The sequence below is a fragment of the Condylostylus longicornis genome, unplaced genomic scaffold (genome assembly GCF_029603195.1).
Source record: "Condylostylus longicornis isolate FDR11 unplaced genomic scaffold, ASM2960319v2 ptg000038l, whole genome shotgun sequence".
Lineage (NCBI taxonomy): Eukaryota > Metazoa > Arthropoda > Insecta > Diptera > Dolichopodidae > Condylostylus > Condylostylus longicornis.
In genome coordinates this window covers 2,918,731-2,933,073 of record NW_026578007.1, presented here as the reverse complement: position 1 = coordinate 2,933,073, position 14,343 = coordinate 2,918,731, and the positions used below count along the sequence as shown (strand labels likewise).

Sequence of the window (14,343 nt, the reverse complement as noted above, 5' to 3'; positions counted from 1 at the left end):
GGATTAAAAGTCCATGAATTTTAAAATAAAAATTAATTTTTCTATTGATTAAAGAAAAATGAAAAAAAAAAATCGAGTCTAAAACGCAAATTTCATGTAATCAAATATTAATCTTCTTACAAGGTCTGATGGAATGTGACTGTAACAAATTTCTCTATTAAATCTAATACGATTTCTTTGTAATGACAACTTTTTAAAATGCATAGTCATAAACATTTAACAAAATTTCATTTGTTTTATTTTTTTCCCCTGATTTTAATTTGTTTATCCAACTACTGCGCGCATAAGAGTTCTTTTGAGCGTATTGGTCAGTTTTGGTCTGTCTAAGGAATAGTATTCTAAAAGCTATGCCATGAAGCTCTTTCATTTAATATACGCTCATACGAGTTCTTTTGAGCGTATTGGTCAGTTTTGGTCTGTCTAAGGAACAGTATTCTAAAAGCAATGCCATCAAGCTCTTTCATTTAAAGTTATCACAATTATTGTTGTAATAATATCCCAATCCTAGGTAATTTGGGATATGGTCAGACAATGAACCATTTCCGAATAGATCATAATAATTTAACTTTATAATTATTATTGCTTATTAATTATTTGACCGTACATTAAAATTTTAAAAGAAAAGTGGTTAAATTTGGTACAAAAAATTTTTAAAATTAAGGGCAGACTTAATTTGAATAATATTAATTGTCAAGATCACTTTTTATACTCATACCTTGAACAATTAATTTGAAAGAAACAAAGTTGAAATAGTCAACTCTTAATATTCCTGCTCTTTGTCAATTATTCTAGATAGTATGGTGCATTTTCATTAAATTTCTCATGATATAAATAGCTCTTAGTGAAAGAATTTGAAAACTTTGTAAGAATAGCGCAAATAAGTTTTGATTTTTATATCAATAAATTCGAGTTTCTTTTATTACAAACCATTTTTTTAACTACTTATTTATTATCAAATAAACAGTATGAAAAATCGAAATCTTTCTCTTTATTTGGAAAAACAGTATCTAGTTGCTAATTTTAGTAGAAATATATTGAACAATAGTTAAGTTAATTTCTTAAACTTAATCCAGTAGAATCAGGATAAAACAGAAACCTTTAATTATTCAAATATTGCTTTTGACGTTCTCTAAAAATGTGAGCTCACTAATTTTATAAGTTGCACTCTATAATAATCAAGAGTTCGAGTTTTTGATTATATAAGTGAGCAGCCTCTATAAGTGAAAGTAAAATCTCGATCTCTTAGAAGATCGAAGAAATGATTAAAAGTTGTACTATAATACCGGAATTAAGTCTTCGATCCCCAATATTTGTGCTTATTTGTGCGCATAAAACTGCTCAACTTTTTGCAAAATCTCCTATTTTTCGATTATTAGATTTTAATATACTGTTGATACTCCAAAAATATAGGCTCCTTTGAAATAACTATTTTTGCGGTGAAATTAATTGATTTAAAATAACTCCGAAATATTGTCTATGAAATGTCGAATGTCTATCTATAAAAGTAAATTTAAGATTGTTCTGCCCTAAAAGTTTTTGTTCAAAATTATCTTAACTCCCAATTTGAAAAAAAAAAAAAACAACTCTTAGGTTTAGGGTTTAAGTTCAAAATTTACAAAATTCTGTTAATTTGCTTTTGTTTAATTGTAAAATCATAGAGAATATGAAGTTTTAGAAAATTAAAATCATTCCCCTATAAAATTTCTAAAATAGGACGTAAGGTACTTCTAATCCAAGCAGGCCAGATTTGCTTTATCGTACACAACATGAAATCTATCTTAGAAATTCACCTTTTAAAAATTGCCTTAATTTTTTTCAAAATCATTTGCTTAATAATTTTATACACTTGGAGTGATATTTTTTTCTTACCGAAATCTTTATCACAATTTTCATATAACATACAATTTCAAATTTATAACTTGACCGACTATTGTAGCTGAAAATTAAATGAAAACTACAAACAATTTCCTTTTCTTCCTCATTTTTTGTTTTTTGAAATCCGAAAATGATTAATGTCCTTCAAGGGTATTATTCTAAACTGAAAATTAACCTTTTTAAAATAACAAATAGAAAACCTCAAAATATTTTCAAAACGTCAAGAGAACGATTTATTTTTGTCTCTTTTCTTGACAGACCATTTTGTTTTCTCAACTGACCTTTCTTTTTGTTCTTCATATTTTTTTTTTTGGTTTTCAAAATTTCATTTTTATTTTGAAAAAAAGAAATATCAACTTTTATTTTAAGTCTGTCTAACTGAAATAAAATAAAATTTCCCTTTTAACGTAAATTAATAAAAATTTTGTTTTAAGATTTTTCTTGTATTTTATTCTTAGATCTAAAAAATTGCTTCTTAGATTCTCTTCAAATTAATAAAAAATCGCGGTAACAGAATTAATGCAAACTCTATAATTAGATCGTTCCACCCAAAATCCAGGTACTTGAAAACCAAATTGATGGATGAAAATTAACAAAAAACCAAAAAGAATAAAAAATGAATTTAATTGAACGACAAGCAAATCACGTAAATTATATTGTGAATGTCATCGGATATAACAATGGACGTGGGTTTGAAATAATATGCGAGGCTTAAAATTGCATGATTCCTGGAAAAAAATCCTTATTATAAAAATTATTTTTGTCAGTACAAACGTAAAGTATTATAAGAACATTACTTGTTTTTGGATCGTAATGGTATTAAAAACATTTGTTTTTGGACGAAAAAATCAATCTCAAGAAGATATATCGGAAAATTTCACTTAAAAAATTTAATTTTCATGTAATTAAATATTAAAATCTATTTCTTTTTGGGGAGGAAGTAATTGAAATAAGGAAGAAATTGAATTTCTTCCTCCCAATGAATAGTTAAATCAGGGCGTTTCTGTAAGAAAAATTCCCTAATGCCGAAAAGAATTAAATCAGGTTTTGAATTTCATTACATATTTTCATTTGCTACATCTATATACTTGTAATTTGAATTTTCACACAAAAATCTGATGATCAAATGACTCTTATTCCTATATTTGCTTAAAGCACCAAATGAACCTCCAACTTTGTTACAATAAGAATGTGAGAGAAACACTACTTAAAATTTGAATTAAAATTTTGAAAAGTACCACAACCAACAAATTTTCCTAACAAACTTTTCAAGTTCACAAAATAATGAATTATTATTTTCCTTTAATCACAGAGATAACAATCTGTATAAAAAAATTTTAAACATGAAGATGATGAAATGATGATAAATTTTCAAGTAGAGTGACATGTAATTTTACCTTTTCTTCATATTCTCTCGGTTAGATTTGTTACAGTATAACTAAATGAATAATCGAACCTAAAAGTAAGTCTTATAATATAGAATCTTTTGAACAAATTATGTAAAATTCAGTGAATTTGTAGGTATTGAAGTACCCACAAACAAAAAGAAGGAAAAAAGGAAAAGAAAATTATTGACCCTTACTAAAGTAAGAAAAGTTGGAAAAAAAGAAAAACAAAGAACGAGAATCAAAAGAGAAAAAAAAAATTTCTCCTAAAAACTCAAAAATTTTTTATTCTCTTTGATCTTCTCTGGTATGGAAAAAAAAATTAATATGAATTTTAAGTAAAATATGAAAATTTAGAAAATAAACTTTTGCTTCAAATTTCTGGTACAATTTTGTGTGAAAAAAAGGATCTTTTTAATAAAACTTTTCTTTTCTACTAATTCTAATGACGTAATACTGTCTACATACATAATATTGTAAGTAATGAAGCAAATTGGTAAGTAAATATTCAGGCTGTTCTTTTATTAACCTTGTTTAACTAAAATGCTAAATTTTCTATTCGATGTACAAGTTAAGATCAAACCAATCTAATGTCATTATAAAGCTGACAAAAATGTGCTTTCTTTAAGCATCTTATTACTCTTGAAAGTTATTTAATTTAGTAAATAACGGCCAAGCAACTTCTGCATTCCACTGCTTATTGGCAATTTCAATTCATTTGTTTTCATGTGCCCAAATTGTGCAGATTAAGATTGATAACGTGCCATTTTGTTGTCAATTTTAAGTCCTTCTTTTGATAGTCATAAAATTTTGAGGATTTCAATTAGCTCTCATTTCGTAACCTTCTATTTTTATTCGTTATTCTAATTTATGTTTGCACAAATTTTGTTTCAAGCAAACTATTTAATTGCAGTGTCCACGACGTAAATTCTTCGAAATTCTCATAAAGAATAAAATTAATATATTAGATTTTAAGTATTTGTCATCTTAAAGCTAAAAACGTAAGATGTGTCATCATGAATACAAAATATGATGGAAATGTAAAATAAGCCCCCAACGAATTTCAGCTTAAAACATCATAAAATCATCAGAAAAACCAACACACTCATGCAACAATTCAGAATTCGATTCTAATTAAATTCAATGTGATCTAAATAATTTCATTTCTAACTATTGATGGACCGCATTTAAATAGTACAGAAACTTTTTATCTTCAATGATAATTTTTGTTAATTAATTAATGTTTTGCCTTCAATTTTAAATTATATTATATAAAAACTTTAGAATTTAGGCACTATTGTATTCCTTTTTAAAAATATTTTTATTTTATGTCATGAACAAATGCTTTTCCTTATATATCTACTGCAATGTTTTTATTCTTACCTTAAATAATGATAAGCAATTCACTAGAATTCCTACAAGTTCATTGGAATTTCCTGTAAAATAAGAAAGTAAAATTCGAATAAATTATATGTTGAATAAATTATATATATGTACCTATATATTATGTAAATTTTAAAATTTCCTAGTCAACAATGTTTAAATTCTGTTATATATAATTCAAAAATGATGTTGAACAAGTGGATTCTTGGTAACCCAAAGTTGTTTTGTAGCTTTTTGGATTCAATATTATAATAAAGCGTGGGCTATTTCGACTATCAATGTTATAAATATAATTGTAACGCGACTATGAGTAAATGGAAAAAGTGCTGCTATTTTAATAAATTTGTGTTTTTACATTGATTTCTTATAGATTTTAGAAAAATGCGGCAGAGAAATATGTCGTGATATTTTAGAAAAATATCACGACAGATAATCTCATTATACCCTGCACTTCGTGAAGGGTATATTAACTTTGGTATGGAGTTTGTAACTACTTGAAGGAGTCATCTGCGGTATGGACATATATATATATTCTTGCTCAGCGTAAAATTCTGCGTTGATTTAGACATGTCCGTCCGTCCGTCCTTCCGTCCGTCCGTCCGTCCGTCCGTCCGTCCGTCCGATCGCACGATAACTCAAAAACGAATAATGCAATCGACACCAAACTTTCACAAGTTGCTTCTTTTCTGCCAAGGACGAACCCTATTGTTATTGGACCAATTCGGACAACGGGTTCGGGTAGCTGCCATACAACTCAAAGAGTTTATTTTAATTATTTCAAAAACTAATAAAGGTACAAATATAAAATTTTGTATACATGTGTCCAATTATATTCTACATATGCTCTAAAAATTTTAATGAGATAGCTGCACCGGTTCGGGTGGCTGCCATACAACTCCAAAAGCAAATTTTTTATATTCGGCAAAATAATAAAGTCAGATTCACGAAACTTGGCAGTCGTGTGTCCAATTATAGGCCAAAGATATTTCTGAAGTTTTTGTGGAATTGCTTGACAGGTTCGAGTGGCTCCCATACAAGTCCAAAAGCTTATTTTAAGTATTTGGAAAAATAATAAAGTCAGATTCATGAAACTTGGCAGTTGTGTGTCCAATTATAGGTCAAAGATATTTCTGAAGTTTTGGTGGAATTGCTTGACAGGTTCGAGTAGCTCCCATACAAGTCCAAAAGCTTACTTTAAATATTTGAAAAAATAAAAAAGTTAGATTCGTGAAATTTGGCAGTTGTGTGTCCAATTATAGATCAGATATACCTGCGAAGTTTTATTGGAATTGTTTGACAGGTTCGGGTACCTGCCATACAACTCCAAAAGCTAATTTTAAATATTTGAAAAAGTAATAAAGTCAAATTCATGAAACTTGGCAGTTGTGTGTCCAATTATAGATCAGATATATTTGCGAAGTTTTAGTGAAATTGCTTGGCAGGTTCGGGTACCTGCCATACAACTCCAAAAGCTAATTTTAAATATTTGAAAAAATAATAAAGCCAAATTCACGAAACTTGGCAGTTGTGTGTCCAATTATAGATCAGATATATTTGCGAAGTTTTAGTGAAATTGCTTGGCAGGTTCGGGTACCTGCCATACAACTCCAAAAGCTAATTTTAAATATTTGGAAAAATAATAAAGACAGATTCATGAAACTTGGCAGTTGTGTGTCCAATTATAGGTCAAAGATATTTCTGAAGTTTTGGTGGAATTGCTTGACATGTTCGAGTGGCTCCCATACAAGTCCAAAAGCTTATTTTAAATATTTGGAAAAGTAATAAAGTTAGATTCATGAAACTTGGCAGTTGTGTGTCCAATTATAGATCAGATATATTAGCGAAGTTTTAGTGGAATTGCTTGGCAGGTTCGGGTACCTGCCATACAACTCCAAAAGCTAATTTTAAATATTTGGAAAAATAATTAAGTCAGATTCATGAAACTTGGTAGTTGTGTGTTCAGTTATAGGTCTGACATATCCGTGAAGTTTCTATAGAATGGTTTCACAGGTTTGAGTAATTGCTATACAACAATGAAAGGTGCAGGGTATAATTCAATCGGTTTATACCGACTGAAACGTTTTTACTTGTTATTACTTTACTTTCTAACAACACCGAATTATAACAGAACAAATTTCCACAATTCGTATAAAATACTCTAACTTAGCTAAGCGAATATCTACCGGAACTGTGGCGACGTGAGATATTAATTACCCTCTTACTTATATTATATAGGTACTTATACATATAAACGCACGAAAAACTTGCAAAAAAAAATTATTTTTTTCTAAAACTTTTAATTTAACTTAATTATCAAAAACTGTACAGCCTACTCAATATGTCTTTAAAAAAATTTAAAATATTCGGATGAAATACTTCGAGTGGGTGTACAAAAAACGTGTATGTGTGTGTAAATTGTAGCTAAGAATATTATCATTTTGAAGGATTCAATATTTTAACTTTTTATATACCTACAAACACAAACCCATACACCTTAACACATTCGAATAATGAATATTATTTTGAAATAGAAAAATTTTTCGTTCTTGTTCTTATTATACCGTTTAATACTGTTACAGTAATATGCTTAAATTGTTAAGAATTTTTTAAATAAATTTGTTTTTCCTCCTTTATTGATTTTAAATCACGTTCTGCACAATACAGAAAAAGAAAGCTAAAAATATAAAAATAAAAAGAAGAGGTACAATTAGAAAATTTTTCCATATTTTGACACCATTACGAGTATCTACATCTATAATGGGGTACGTTATCATATTGTTATACTAGGAATACCGAGCTATAAAATATTTCTTGACTAAAAGGAGCAAAAATTTCGATTATTTATATAAACGTTTTAGAAAATATGCGTTCATTTTCATATTGCAAAGATTCGTTTTTTAAATTTAATCTAAAATTTTTACTTTAGACATTTTACGAATTTAGAATTGTAACAAACATCATTGTGGTATTTAATAGTAGGTGATTTAAAATTACATTATTCGAGATTATCGAGTTGTCAGAATTTAACATTTCTCCTGCAAATTGACTAGTTTCGATTTTGATAGACTTAAGCAAATGTTTCTCTATTCAGCAACCATTGCGCGAGATAATTTTGCGCGAAATAATTTTGTACATTCTAAGACAACATGCTATAAAAGTCCTTAAAATATTCTTCATAATAATATTCCAGTACATTTATTTTAAAATTAAGCAAATTTTTCAAGTTAAGAAAGTTCCAGTGCGAATTGAGAAATTCTAATTTAGGAAATTCATGGTTGTGATGAGTAAAATTGCGTTCTTATTTAGGGTTGCTCAGGGGTGTTTGAATTGGGCTCATAGTGCTTATATTATTCAAACTTACGAAGGATTGGAATTGCAATTTTTTACTGCTTTAATTAGAATAGTTGGGAACGGACAAATAATTTTATAATACACTTATATGTCTATGTATTAGTTACTACGTAGATTATACATAATATTTTAAACACCTACCGGAGTAATAACCTAAAAGTTATAATAATATAAGAATTTTTATTGAATTCATAATAACGACATATCGTGTCATACTTATATTCTGATAATAATAATTGTAAGACAACAAATGTACAGGAACCTATAGGTACATGTAGAATACGAGTAGGGACATTGCAACACTCCAGTTCATACTTCAATAATCTTCATCTATGTATATGTTTGTGTATATGCTTTTATATTTTGTCATCGCATTAATATTCAAAATCTAGCTTTTAAATGAAAAAAAGAAAAGAGATTTCTTTATAAAATAAAAGATTAAAAATCAATAAGAAACAGAAAATTTTTATGGATCGTGTCGTTAACATCATTATAAATACGTGAATTTAAATAAAAAATAAAGGTACATTAGAGAGATAAAAATTCTATTACGAAATAGATGATTTGCATTTGAAATAACAGAATAAAAAAATCGAAGGATAAGAATAATAAACAGAAAATGAATGAAATTTTATTATTAAAGGCGAAAAAAAGAGAGAAATTCTTCTTTTCCTTCTGAATGAAATCTCAGAATAATAAAACCTGAGGCAGATAAATTTGTCAACTAAGTATACATGATATTTTCTATATAGGAAACTGAAGGCAAAGGAAAACCTTATTATATAGAATTGCTCTAGTTTATTTTCCCTTATTTTACATAGTAATTTAAGAAAAGGGTGAATGATTTATAATCTAACAATATTAAAAATTCTGAATATAGAAAAGCACTTGTTGACATTCCGTCACAACAACTAGGCATTATAATTATGTTATAGATAGATCTTGTAAGTATTGTCTTAATATTTAGATTAGATTTTATTACAAAATAATGTTAGATGACTATATAATTTTTATGTTCTTTCCAAGGAATATAACACTTCAACTACCCCGGAATATTTCCGATTTGTTACATGGAGGCAAAAAATAGAAATCTGAGTATTGTAGATTTAGATTAATGTAGTATGCGTAAAAAAATATCAAGATGTAGAATAAATAAATGCGTAATTATAAGGTGCAGAAATAAAACCTAAATTTTTGATATCGTTTCTCTTCTATAGACCATAAGCTGTAGTAATCTGAAGTTTTAGCAGTTTTTAAATATTGGTAAATGGTTTCTTTTGTTAAAAGAAAATTGTTTTTCACCTACACCCCTTCTTAAGGTATGTCCTATATTGAAATTCAGAAAATTTGAATTTTTAGAACCTTATGTTTCCAAAACTGCTACCTTTTCAAAATTTTTATAAATGCAGAATGCTAACGGTAAATGCAATGTCGTCCAAAATATAATTATTTTTCTTAATTAAAGCAATTAAGCTTTAAATTCGAGTATTATGTTAACGGCTTTTTCTAATTTTTTTTTTTTCCTTCATCCTAAATGTATGCAATATTTGAAATATTTCAGTATATGAATAAAATTAACTTAAATAACGTAAAAGCTAGATTGCTTTTAACTAGACTCTTACGTTAACAGGTAGATTGTATTTTCACTTAAACTATCGCCAAAATTTTTTACAAGTGTATTCGTATAAATCCGTGGTAGAAACAAAATCTGATTGTATTCCGAAGAGGTAGTATTAAAACTTCTAGTACTCGGTTTATAGGTCAAAATGTCGAAAAGTGGTGGTTGTTATAAAATATGATCTCCCTTATTCAAAATTTTCACTTCCCAACACCAATATTAAGTGAGCAGAATGAAATCATAATTTAATAAAATAAAATGTAGAGGCCGTAAAATCTTCTTTCATTGATTTTATTTCAAATTGGAAAATAAAAAAATTCTAGGTAAACAATTTAATTTTTTTTATTTTATTCTTTACTTTTTCACTTTTCAACTTCTCCAAAAAATTATTTACACGTGTTTTATATTTATACATAGAAGATAATACAAAGCATGCCTAAATATCTATTATTCAACGTTTATACACAGGAAAGCATAATGTTAGGTGTATGTATGTACATTTAACGTGTAAGCATGTGTGCATATACAAAATATTATACAATGGTGTTTAAACTTTTTGACATTTATTTACTTTTTTATTTTGTCAATTTTTATTTTAATCGTTCGTTATGAACTCACCACCATCATTATCGTAAAATTTATTCACCTTTTTACAGTTCATAATAAAAAATCTTCACAATAACACAATATATATAAAATTCAATGTATTTATATATTACCTATGTTTGTGTGTATATTAACATAATGTTAATATTTACTGACACAGTGACATGAATTACGAGGCCTGTCAAAACATTAAAGTAAAAATCCATAAGTAAAATATAAATATTAGATTACAATCTTATTATATTGTATGTAGGTATATATATTATATTGTACATTTATTTAACGTACAATATTACGGAATATATTTTATTTTCCGTGTGAAAATTAAAAAAAAATTGAGGTGCAAATAATGAAATGGATGTTATCTTACACCAATCAAGAAACATTTTACAGTTTTTACTGTAACATCTACATATATTAATATATTGTGTTAAAGCTATTGTATATAGCACCAAGTGTAATATCTTATGTCATTAGAGCGTAGTATAAAGCACCCTCCAGAAAATCTCTGTTTAATACGAATTGTTTGAACGCTTATTTCAACGATAACAGCTTTGTGCCAACTTACTTTCTATATGAAATAAGTTTCAATTAACCCTTGTTTTTCAGAGTGTAAATTCTTGCCCAAGGTTATATCTAAAGTATATTTTCAAAATATGCCAAAACTTATCATATATAGTTTTCTAATACTTGCAAAATTTGATGTGAATTTAATGTAGGCTTGTGCATTATCTATTAGTTTTGCTGTAATGTAGTTGCACTTCTGGAAGGGATTTATATTACTATTCATTCAAAAATTTTTACTTTGAAACGCTTGATTTTTAAAATTTTAGTGTTAGGCGGCATTTTAAAATTTTTAGTGTTAAAGTCTTTACTAAATTTATGTTAATAATATTTCATAATGCAAAAATTGCATATTATTTCTAAACTATGAACATTTAAAAAAATTTGTTACTATGAAAGTTTTTAATAATATGCACAATTTATCAATTTAAATTATCAATTATAAATATTAAATTAAATGTAACAAATTATCAATTAATGTACAATTTTAAATCTCAATGCCCTTGCACTTTGAATCTTTAGCTACTGTTAAAAACCTACCAATACGATTTTGTCTCTTTTTATTCATAACAGTAAAACTCTCTGTATTTTGTACACAACATTGGAACTAATGCAATTAAATGAAATCATGTAATTGCCTACAATAAAGTTATCCACTCTGGTATTGTTAACTATTGCCACCATATAATACCGTATAAAAATTTACGTATTCTAACTAAATACTTAAATAATGATTTTCAATACAATTCATACTGAAAAATATCGAACAATCCTTAATATTGCTATTTTAATATTATTAACCATAGAATAATATTTAATTTCCAGAGGCTATCCATTAACACACGTATACCTACAACTAATATCATGTAGTACAATTTCTATTATTTATATATTACATCAATTTGTTCTCATTTGTTTGGCATTGTAACCTGCTGGGAATGATTTTTTTTATCTTGTATTTGGTCTAGGTACTTAAAACATAGTGCGGTTATACACATTTTCTAAATTTTGTTAACCAGAAATTTTGTTTTTGTATATCAAAATACAAGCCTCAAGGTGAGCATTTCTTGTACACAGCATCTAATATATTGTATGAGTTGGTTTATTTTTTTGGTATTTCTACATTTATACATTTACAATATGAAATTACATACGTGTACATGTGTACCTACATGTAATATAATATAAATGTTTACATAACATGTAACAGAATTCAACAATAATATATAGAACGTTAGCGAAATAAGATTTTATTGATGTTACTTTAATTGACAGCTAGATTTGGTATATAAAATAAAACAAGGATTGTCTAAATATATTTACGTTTCTATATTTAAATTTCTTTTCAAATTAGATTTATTTTAGTTTCATCTCTTATTGTTAACAAAATCTGGGTATATTTATTTTGTATTGTGTTAGGTTTATTTGAAAAGATAAGAATTTTATTTTTAGACATTATAATATTTGTTTGGTTTATTAGATTTTCTATTTTTTTTTTACATTGTTAGTACCTCGCAGGCTATTGTTCAAAAGAAAACAAGATAATTAACTTTTATATGTAATTTATATGTAGGTAATTGTATATAGATTTGAACTTTATTCGATTGATTTTTTTCTCATGGATATATGCGGGAGTTTTAGGTTATCATTGTTAAATTTTCTATTCCTATGTAATGTAATTATAAATAATTATTTTAATTCTTTCTTTGATTTTCTCCTTTTAAATCAATTTATGTTTTAATATTAATTTGCTATTTGATTTGAAAAGAAATTGCCTGAAATTAACGTAAAATTTAATAATAAAACGAACATAGTTCTTATAATAACATAAAACCCTCTTAACTTGAAAAATAATTACCTACTAAAAATTGATTTCTTTATATTTTGTTGTAGAACAAACACGCGTCATTTCATATGCCATATTCAAGTGCCTACATAAAAATATTGGCATTGAAATTTCCGCACGCATATTCATTTTTTAGGAGATGTTTTAGTTTATATTAATTTAGTTTCAAATACAGTAAATCGACAAAACAGTTTCTTAAGTAAAAGTATGCATCCAAGACGTATGCAATTACAACATTTCACAAAATATTTTCATTAATGTTAGCCTGTTAATAATTTTTAAAAATTTTGTAAACGTAGTTCAATATTCTATTCAATAGTGTTAAACATAGATGGGCAACTAAATCACTAGTTAATCAGTGATTTCTAAATGTCAATATCAAACGAAAAAGGAATTCGGGTCAAAAACTTTTAATGAACTGCCGGAGTTATTGAGTACTTACTGCCGCTCAACTAAAGTTTTGCTCAAAAGCATAATGTCCAGATTCCGTCTATACTTTTTTCCGTAAAAATAATTCCGTTCGTATTGCATATTAAAATCTCCATCTATTTTCGAAAATACTACAATAAAATCTGTATTATGCTCCAAAGGATTACATTCCAAAAAAGTAAACAACCATCTATAATGACGTTATTAATCTATATAGTTGATTATAATATAATTGTTGGTTACAAGAGGAGAAGTTATTGAATCCGCTGCTTTCCAAGAGAAAGGCGATCTATTTTCCGACAGTAAATTATAACAGTTTTAAATACTCTAATTTATATAATGGCTAATTTAAGGCGCACTAAACAAATTTCCATATACTATAATCAATTTCTATAATAATCGAGGAATTTGTGGAAATTTAGTGTGTCTGCACTAAAATAATTTATTGAAAAATTCAAAAATTAAATTCGTATAAAATATGAACTTTCTTATTCGGTTGCAGTTAATCACAAAATTTCTGCAATATTTGTACAAAAAAAGTTTATAAAAATATTCCTCTGTCAAAATGTTACTTGATTTATTGAACTTTAATTATTTTTTTTTTTTCTGCAAATAAAATATTCAGAACATCAATAACATATTTTTTATTTGCATTCTTTTAGTTCCGGTTGAAAAAAAAAAACATTCTAATCTCTTTTAAAACGGAAATACAAGAGTTTTTTAAATGAGATTTGAAAGTGAAAAAAAAATCGAACAGAATAATTTTTTTTCACAAAAAAAATTTGAAAATAAATTTAAAAAGTTCACTATTTCCATTGCCTGAATGTATTCAACTTTATTTTTTTTATTCATATGTAATATAAAAAAAATTTCATGAAATATTTTTAGTCACTATGGCATTCACACAATATACATATAGTATAAAATTCTCTAACATGAAATGATTGGGTACATATGGGTATATAAGATGATGGCGTGATCAAGAATCCTTTTTTTGTTTCATTCACTACAAAAAATTTCTCACATTGTTTTCAAATTTACTGATCCATTACATTTAAATGTATAGAGTATGTATATGAATAAGGATATTTGTATATTTTTATAATGTTAAGTGTACCATCTACAAGAAAATTTACGATAATATAATATGCATGTGTATATATAAAATATGTATATTGTAATATAAGTTAAAATTGAGCTCCTATATACGTTATGTATAATAATGTTTATGAATTTCATATTTATGTAAATGTATGTATTTACATTATTATATTTAAAATATTTAT

General features: G+C 26.5%; 1 protein-coding gene across 2 annotated transcripts in view; it reads right to left on the bottom strand.

Annotated features, from left to right (window-relative positions):
* Positions 1-14,343, bottom strand: part of LOC129608933 (protein amalgam-like) — a 219,404-nt gene that overhangs the window by 132,317 nt on the left and 72,744 nt on the right. For both annotated transcript variants that reach the window (XM_055520737.1, XM_055520738.1), the window contains exon 2: positions 4,644-4,696. The gene's annotated coding sequence lies outside the window, so the exon portion shown is untranslated. The remainder of the gene's footprint in view (positions 1-4,643; positions 4,697-14,343) is intronic.